Raw genomic sequence first — 9,598 nt, 5'->3', positions numbered from 1 at the left:
CGTAAAATCTCAACGGAAACTCCGATTGAGACGAAACGAAAAGCGTTTCGATGAGGATTCAAAAGAGAACGCAAAGGAGAACTTTTCTGAGGCCTGACAGGTCGCTATGTAGCAAGTGGAGGTCTGACAGGTCGCTATGTAGCGAGTGGAAGCAAGCCAAGAAGAGTCCTACTTGTTTTCGTCGTAAAATCTCAACGGAAACTCCGATTGAGACGAAACGAAAAGTGTTACGATGAGGATTCAAAAGAGAACGCAAAGGAGGACTTTTCTGAGGCCTTACAGGTCGCTAGGTAGCGAGTGGAGGTCTGAAAGGTCGCTACGTAGCGAGTGGAAGCAAGCCAAGAGAGTCCTACTTGTGTTCGTCGTAAAATCTCAACGAAAACTCCGATTGAGACGAAACGAAAAAGCGTTACGATGAGGATTCAAAAGAGAACGCAAAGGAGGACTTTTCTGAGGCCTTACAGGTCGCTAGGTAGCGAGTGGAGGTCTGAAAGGTCGCTACGTAGCGAGTGGAAGCAAGCCAAGAGAGTCCTACTTGTGTTCGTCGTAAAATCTCAACGAAAACTCCGATTGAGACGAAACGAAAAAGCGTTACGATGAGGATTCAAAAGAGAACGCAAAGGAGGACCCCTTTTTAGGCCTGACAAGTCGCTACGTAGCGAGTGGAGAGTTGGCTTGAGCTCGGTCGCTACGTAGCGACCGAGCCGGGTGCGTGCTCGGTCGCTACGTAGCGACCGAGCTGTGTGCGTGCCGGTCGCTACGTAGCGACCAAGCTGTGTGCGTGTTTGGTCGCTACGTAGCGAACGAGCTTGGCTGGAGCTCGGTCGCTACGTCGCGACCGAGCTGTGTGCGTGCTCAGTCGCTACGTAGCGACCGAGCTTGGCTATCCATACCTCCCCTCCTTCTAGCGCCAAACTGTGGGAACCGAAATTCGCACTGTCGATTTATGTTTAAATTAGGAAACTAGGAAAATCCTAATTTCCTAGAGGTCCCGGATCTCTGCGAGTTTAGAAAAAACAGTAGATCTTATTTCGAGTCCGCGTGAGAGCATTGCGATCATTACAAGAGATCATAAAAGCTTTGGCCGCAAAGGCCGTCAGCGAGTTACCTAGTTCTAGCGGCCTAAAAGCTCAAACCTAGTTGACTTGCAGCTCGATAACAAAAGACAAAGAAAATACAAAAAAGGTTTTTGATTGATTTCAGACTGAACCTTATGAAAGGCTACCTACGTACCCATTTCGAGGATCAAGCCGAACGTAGTTCAAGAGTGAACCAAGAGATCGAACTGGTTGTGCACGTTCGTCTGGTCATCGGGTGCCAGTCATGGAAACAGAGCATGTCGAGAATAATGCCTCAGAGTTTCTAAGTGCCGAGAGTTCTGAGTCTAAAAAGTTGTCCCTCATGCCTCTCGCCTAGGAATCCTTATATACTCGCTCCTAGGTCGGTTTACGCTTTTCCCATTCTGCCCTTAAGCCGTCATAGCCTAAAAATGGAGATATTCCATTTTCCCGATCTTCGTAATTATCTTCAAAATTTCGTATTTATCTGCGAAAACTTGACATTTATCTTTCCTTGCGAACCAAGCGTAAACCGTCCCACGGTTTATGGGCTGCTGGTTAAGAAATCGTAAGGTGGGCTTCGAGTCATGCCTTAGGTCCCTTTGGGCCGTCTTTCGACTTGAAGCGTTTATTACGACTTCTTTCGATAAAAACGAACTTCCCGCGGTTTTTATCGTAAAGTTTGATTCATGACTTCGAATGTCGGAAAACATGAAATGGGTTCGCTACGGTCTTCGGGAGACAGCATCGAAGGGTAGACGAGAATGCATGGATTCGTGTCGTATCGATGTTTCGGAAGAGCTCGGTCGCTACGTAGTGACCGAACGGAACACACGCTCGTTCGCTACGTACGGACGCTCGGTCGCTACGTAGCGACCGAGTGAGACGGATGCTCGGTCGCTACGTAGCGACCGAGCTTGGCTTGAGCGCTACATAGCGACCGAGAGGGACAGACGCTCGAGCTCGGTCTCTACGTAGCGACCGAGCGGGACGTGTGCTCGGTCGCTACGTAGCGACCGAGCTTGGCTTGAGCGCTACATAGCGACCGAGAGGGACAGACGCTCGAGCTCGGTCTCTACGTAGCGACCGAGCGGGACGTGTGCTCGGTCGCTACGTAGCGACCGAGCTTGGCTTGAGCGCTACATAGCGACCGAGAGGGACAGACGCTCGAGCTCGGTCTCTACGTAGCGACCGAGCGGGACGTGTGCTCGGTCGCTACGTAGCGACCGAGCTTGGCTTGAGCGCTACATAGCGACCGAGAGGGACAGACGCTCGAGCTCGGTCTCTACGTAGCGACCGAGCGGGACGTGTGCTCGGTCGCTACGTAGCGACCGAGCTTGGCTCGAGGTCGGTCGCTATGTAGCGACCGGGCGGGACGGACGCTCGGTCGTTACGTAGCGACCGAGCTTGGCTCGAGCTCGGTCTCTACGTAGCGACCGAGCGGGACGTGTGCTCGGTCGCTACGTGGCGACCGAGCTTGGCTCGAGCTCGGTCTCTACGTAGCGACCGTGCGACCTTTTTTGGGCTTTTCTTCGATGTCTCGTGTTTCTTCCGCAGGGCTCTTCGTAAGAATAAATCTTTTCCGAATATTTATTTTTCGTAAAAACGTTCATGCCGATTTTTACGGACTTTCTGACATTGATTCCGTCGTGACCGATTTTGACCCCAACAACGGTTACGTTTTTGTACGTAATCACAGCATCTTCACGTACACATGTTCTAGTCCACGTCTACTGCTGCCCTTTGCACATGTACACACGAAAAAACAATCTTTTTTCTTCTAACACACACATGGTTTCTTCGAAAGTTAGAACACCCTTTCAAGTGTTCCCCCACATGGCTTTAAGCAATTCAGACAAACATGCTAAAAACTAAAGCCAAACTAGACAAGACATTCAAAAAACAAAACATGCAAACATATCCTTCCAAATACCAAATTCGTTCTGTTCCAATCCAAATTCATTCCAAAACATACAACAACAACTACCGACAAAATACCCCCTGCGTTCATAGCCAAAAGAAAATGGTGCTTCCCGAGAAATCAACCCATGTACAAGGGTACAACCCAATCCTTGTAAATCTCCACTGCATACTGCTTTCTGAAAATGTCAACGAGGTCATCATTCAGCCCAGCCATCCTTGCCACCGCATCCCCCGTTGCATGGATCTCCAAGAATTTTGCAGCCACGGGCCCACAGTGACCACTGCGGCGGTTCTCATACAATCCAGCTACACTCTCAACATGAAACGGCACAAGCTGATGTTCCCCGATTGCATCAGGGGGACACACCTTCCTAGCAAGGTAAGGCAGCATTTCTGCCACTAACGCCATTAGCGTTGCAACCTCCTCCCAAGAATTCAAACGTGGATTCGGATCCAAAACAAGAACATCCCAAGTACTCAGCCTAATGCAAAGCCCCACCCAGTGCTCACCACCCCAAATCATCGGAGCGTACAATGTGTCTACATCCACACCCCACTGCTTCCCCTCGGTAGTTGGGAACTTCGTCACCCTAGAATCAGTCGCAATTAGTGTTTTGCGCCTAGCGGCTTTAAATGACCTACCCTTCCCTTGTAAATGGGCCGGAAACCAAGGGGCAACTACCATGGCGCGTTTTGTTCGCAACGTCTCCGCATGTAAGCTACCAACGTACTCCATCAGTACATCCATATGCTGAGGCACACCAAAATTTTTAGTTCAATTAGCAAAGAAAGTAACTATGCCCAACGTACCAGTGAACAAATCAAGGGCACAATCACATACCGTGCTATTAACCCACTTCCGTGGTGTTGCCAGGTCAATGAAAAACTCGTTCTCCAGATCATATCCAAGCGCATTTAGATGTAGCCTGCACAACCAAAAATTTTTTTTAGCTTCTCCGTATGCACGCTGAACAGCATTAATTGCTATCATCACTTACATTTTTAGGTTGGCCATCAACACTCTTTCAAACATCCCATAATCACAATCCTCAACCAATGGAACAACTTCAGGCACGTTGTATTGATCCTTAGCTAACAACACCGCCGCCAACTCGGCTTCCTGTTCCACTGGTTCATGCCTGACTGTCTCCCCTACATCGGATGTGTCACTTACATCCAAAACACCTGTCTCAGGTCTCGCCTCCTCATCTGTTAGGTCTTCACCGGAACCATCGAATACATCAACCTGCCCATCAGTTAACACGTAAACGCCCACCCCCTTAAAATATACACAAAATCAAATAGTCCACGTAACTATACCTGACTCTCTATTTCGTTCTCCTTCTCAATGCCGTCTCGACTTGCCTCACCCCTGCCTTCGGTTTCACCGGTTTGCGCATCTGACGTTCCCTGTCAAATACCAACACATAAACTTTCAGCCCCTATGTACGGTCAATAATTCAGTCATCTAATCACTCTTACCCTCGTCAGTCCACCCTTTTCAGTGGTCTCGAACACAGCAGAATCAGTCCCGCAAACCCCCCGGCGGCGTCTTTGGTACCAGCCACTACCAAAGCATCCAGATTATCCTCCCCCTGAATAGACATTGAACAACGTCAGCACCCAGGTTATCCATTTTGGTCTACGTGGACACTAATATCCAATTTTCCACATGGACACTAATATGAGTTTGTCCACATGGACACTAACATCAAATGGTACACATGCACGCCACCAAAAATGCGAAAACAGATGATCAATCACCCCATCGACATTTCCAAATTTATGTGCCACGTTTAGATCACATAATGCCCCGAACACATGTACAACAATCCAAAATGTACACCTCAATATACCTGTCTCTCTATTCCTTTCTCCTGGTCCATGCCGCCTCGACTAGTCTCACCCATGTCTTCGGTTCCACCCGTTTGAACCCCATTCGCATCAGACGTTTCCTGCCAAAAACAATACGTTGGCATTCAGCTCCTATTCAGGTCAAAAGAGTACCACTCAAATCACTCTCACCCTCTTCGGTGCACCATGTTCAGTTTGTCTCAAACGCAGCGGAACCAGTCCACAGACCACCCCGCGCTTTGCTGTTAGCATCTCCCCCGACGGCATTTCGTGTTGCTAACACTACCAAAGTATCTAGATTCTCCATTTCCTAAATGCACATTAAACGATGTCAACTTTAATAGTACTGTCATTACCCATTACATTGGGTTAGATACTTACAGAAACGTCTAACCTCTCGCCGGTTCCTCCATCCTCTTTTTTCCCTCCATCGACGGTGCTACCCTAAAAAACGAGACACAGTCAAATGACAAACTAAGGCCAACTTGATCACCCAATCATAAACAATAAAAAAAAAATACCTCCTCCTCACTGACAAAGTATGTTTGCGAAGTCAATGCACGATACAACACATTATCCCCTTCGCATGTTTCAACCCATTGCACCGGAACTCCGTCTCCTTCCTTCAACCTCACTAACAAACTTGGCGGTTCCTCCGATGATGACCTGCCAATTAGCCGTGGTGATTCCTCGTCCTCTATACCCGCATAACCATCACAAACCATGTTGGGATCCCCTACGTTATCCCTAACCTCATCGTCGTCGTTAGCCCCATCGTCAACGTTATCCCCACCCCCTGCGGCCTCGTTAGGTAGATCCAACCATTCATTGTCACGATCCCCCGCCTCATCCCTACCACATGGGCTCGTTCTTGGGAAAGGCAAGCCTTGAATTTCACGGCCCCCAACGGGCTTCTTCTTCTCTCTCCTTCTGACACTCTCAAACTTCTTCGTTGCATTCTTCCCCTTCACGTAGCTCTTCCATTTCTCAAACTGTCTCGCCTGTTTTTCAATGACGTCCTTCAGACTCAGGACCTCGGTCCCAAGTTGTTCCACACGCTCGACCATCCTGGCGTGTTCATCCGCATCGACCGTGATTCCACGTTTGAAATAGCCGCTCAAACGCCTCTGTTTTAGTACTGGTCCCGCCATAGCTCAACCAAACGGCTTTCCTCTTGCGCTTTTTATCATCTTTCTCACGGTACACAAATAGTGGCTCCCCAGCATCGCCACCACCCCAGTCAGCCTTGCTGAACACATGGCCTTCCTTAATCAATCAAAGCAAATACTCCACCTTCTTATCATACTTCTCGTCATCCAGACTCCCCATCGGTCATCATGAGTGCCACTTATCTCCATCATTGGCTGTACCAGCAGCTGTAACGTCACAGATTAAGAACCCCGTTAGTAATTGTCCACATGTACGCACTATGGGAAACTCGTACACAGACACAAGCACAAACTAGCCATGTACAAGACACTATGTACACGTTTGCACAAACATATCAACAACGTTACAGAGTTTAAAAAGACCCAAACAAACACAAAACACTTACCCCTGGATCGTGTTCGTCTCTACGCACGTCAGCCTCATTCAAACCAGCGTGTTGTGGCAGTGCTCGGCCAGGGTAGTTCAACAATGTAATGCTATCGTCACCACCAGCCTGGGCCAGAAGTTTGGGAATGGCCTCAAAAGCCACCAACTGAAGAGCCAGGGGAAAACCCAATAATCTGATACTCTTTTGCCTCAACTTCTTACAGAAATCCCCGTTTGGGTCCTCGCACTTCCCCATTTCCTTCGGACCTGGTTTCATCGTCCTAATCTCCCACAGGAACGACTCCCTACCCCACTGGAACGCATAGAATTTCTTCAAGCTCTTCACCAAATTCACATGCTTCAGGCTAGGCTTTGGTTTCTGCGCCGTCGGCGCCAACACACCGTCAACAATTATAATCAAACACAACCGCAACTTGCGCCACCCAGGCATCCTTTCATCTCCTTGAACCATACTCACCAAATCTTAAATTAGGACATCGCGGTTGGTGCCAATCAACTTCTCCCAGTAAGCGTAGTTCTCTTCCGTCGGGAGCATTTCGTAGTCAATACTATACCCCTCTTCGAACTTTCTGCATGGCAAACTTGTCACTTCCCCCAAACTCCACAAGTGAGAACCTGAACGGGTTACCTCCAAAGACCGGCCACATTTCGTACTTCTTCATCGTTACAACTTGCCTTGTCAACATCCCGTGAATCACTTTCCCCATCAGAAGCCGCCGGGCAGGCAACCTAAATAGGTTTCCGAAACAAGAACCCATCAATTGCGCCATCTCCGCCGACCCCTGTAGTGCGTCTCTGACAGAAAGCAGATTGTCTATGGTTGAGTAATTGTTAACCCTCTTACTTGGGAAACGATCGGTAGCGAATAGCCACGACGGTAGCCTTTCCCTTACGTCTTCGTCCACTTGATTCCCTGTGACTGGCCACTTAAAACTTCAACAACACAAACCCAAAGGGAAGAACTACAATAGAATACAGACGAAAAATAAAATAAAACCTCACCTTCGTATTTGCCCCGTAGACTCCGCCTCCGCGCAACCGTGCTCGCCTCGCCCTTATCTTCCCCCCGACGACTCCGTCGCCTCGACATAGCGTTGTCTTTTCGCCGGAATTCGCCCTTCGAGAGATTTAGATTTTTCGCCCTCGGTAAATGAATCGACAAAAGTAAAAAATAGTTTTTAATTCAACCGCTCAGTTAAATTTGATTAAAACCAAACATCGGGTCCGCCAATTAAATTTGAAATTCAAATTTCAAAAGCCCAACTAAACTAACAACCCAAAAACGTAACTCTAAACCCGCTGGTTAGCTTTTGGTTGAGGGCAAATTGAGATCTTTCACACAAAAACTACTCCACTAGCAATAACTGGCTTTCTCTGTTACAATAACTTGGAAACTGCCTTTCTATGTTAATAACTCTAAAATAAAGTGGTTGATTTACAATTTTTTTTCAAAATCTACGAACCACATGGATTGAAATTCAACGGCCATTAGCACTGCTAGCTAGTGAGAGACAAAAATAAAATATAATTAAAACTCTTTTGGATTTCGTGCTAAATGACATACACTGAAAAGTGCGGTTTTCGACCACCTTTTAGAAAAAAAAACTCTTTTCAATCCCTGTATTTTTGTCATGATTTGCGTTTTTGAAAAATAAAAGAGAAATAAAAGAGAAAACCCTCTATAGCGTTTTCAAAAACAAGGCTAGTATCACACTTACAAAAATTACAAAAATCTTATGACATTATTACTTTCTCCGTTTCATATTATTTATCATTTTAGGGTTAAAATTATGTTTTATTTTAAATATCGTTTTATACTTTCAATATAAAATTAAATAACAATATTCTTCATTTTATTTTTATATTGTTTGAAATATAGTTAGGTTAGTAATGAAGTTTTTATTTTGAAAATATACAAAATTAAATATATTTTTTAATTTATGTGAATAAATCTAAAACAACAACTAAAGTAAAACGGAAAAAGTACTAAAAAGGTTAAATTTTAATTGTATTACTTATTTAAATTATCTTTTTTTTTATCAAAACCGCACTACTTTTTCAATTAAAACAACACCATTTTTTTTTCTAAAACCGCAGTTGGACTGCACCACGCTTCAATTATGTCCTGCTTATATTACTAAATCCGCGGTACCATTCAAAACTAAATATCGTCTAATTAATATAACGAGATTTTTTGTGTTACAAATTTGAATCTTCATCATTTTATAATAGTATAATCCGTTTAAAATTTTGCATAGTATTCTTTTTTTTTTATATAACACTGATTCATTCAATAACTGTAACACTGATTCATTCAATAACTGTAAAGGAGTTTAGGCAGCCTTGGAATAAAAAAACATTCACCAGTAGGTGACCTTAAAAACAATTTTCAAACGATTCTGCAACCCATACAGTAATAAATGAAACATGAAAATATTAGAAACAAAGAATTTTTTTTGATTGTAACAAAGATTTAAACCATGTTTTAGATTCACATTATCATGTAATAAAGATACAATTCTAACTTTAATTACGCAAATAACCATGACAACCGAAATTGCATAGTTATCTTTGCTCTTCCAAAGTAAGCACCGTGAAAGGAATCAATTATCTTCCATCGGCACTTCTGGAATGTCAAGCATGTCTTCTTTAATTAGGCCGTCGATTCTAGTAATTGTGAAGGCAAACTGGAGTCAAGAAGATTACATAACATAAGGCATACTAGATCCTGCCAGCGCGGATATGAATTTTCGGTTTATGGTTATTTATTTAACTAAATGATGTATTTGTAATATTTGATGTATTATATTCACCAAGTAAATAATTGTTTTGGCATCTTAAACCATCTATTTATGATGAATATTCAATATCATATACAAAATTGAACAAATAGATGTAGTTAGAGAATTGTAGACGATATATAAAAACAATGGTGATTAATGTAAAATATGAAGAAATATTATATCATGACTTAGTATGGCATAAAAGATTATAAATTAGTTATACATGTTTAAAGAAAATAAAATGATTTTTAAACTCCTATGAAAAATTTAACATATAAAAAAATGGTGATGAATTAGTCATCAAATTGTAAATTATTTCATACTTTTGTTAATAATAAATTATTTATAGTCTTTGTTTTTCGTCAAGATAATTATTAAATGTCCATAACATTAATATGTTAAAAGACGATATTATGAAATCCC

The sequence above is a fragment of the Brassica oleracea genome, chromosome C8, assembly GCF_000695525.1.
Source record: "Brassica oleracea var. oleracea cultivar TO1000 chromosome C8, BOL, whole genome shotgun sequence".
NCBI lineage: Eukaryota > Viridiplantae > Streptophyta > Magnoliopsida > Brassicales > Brassicaceae > Brassica > Brassica oleracea.
The sequence above is the reverse complement of the archived record's forward strand: the minus strand, read 5'-3'. Positions refer to the sequence as shown.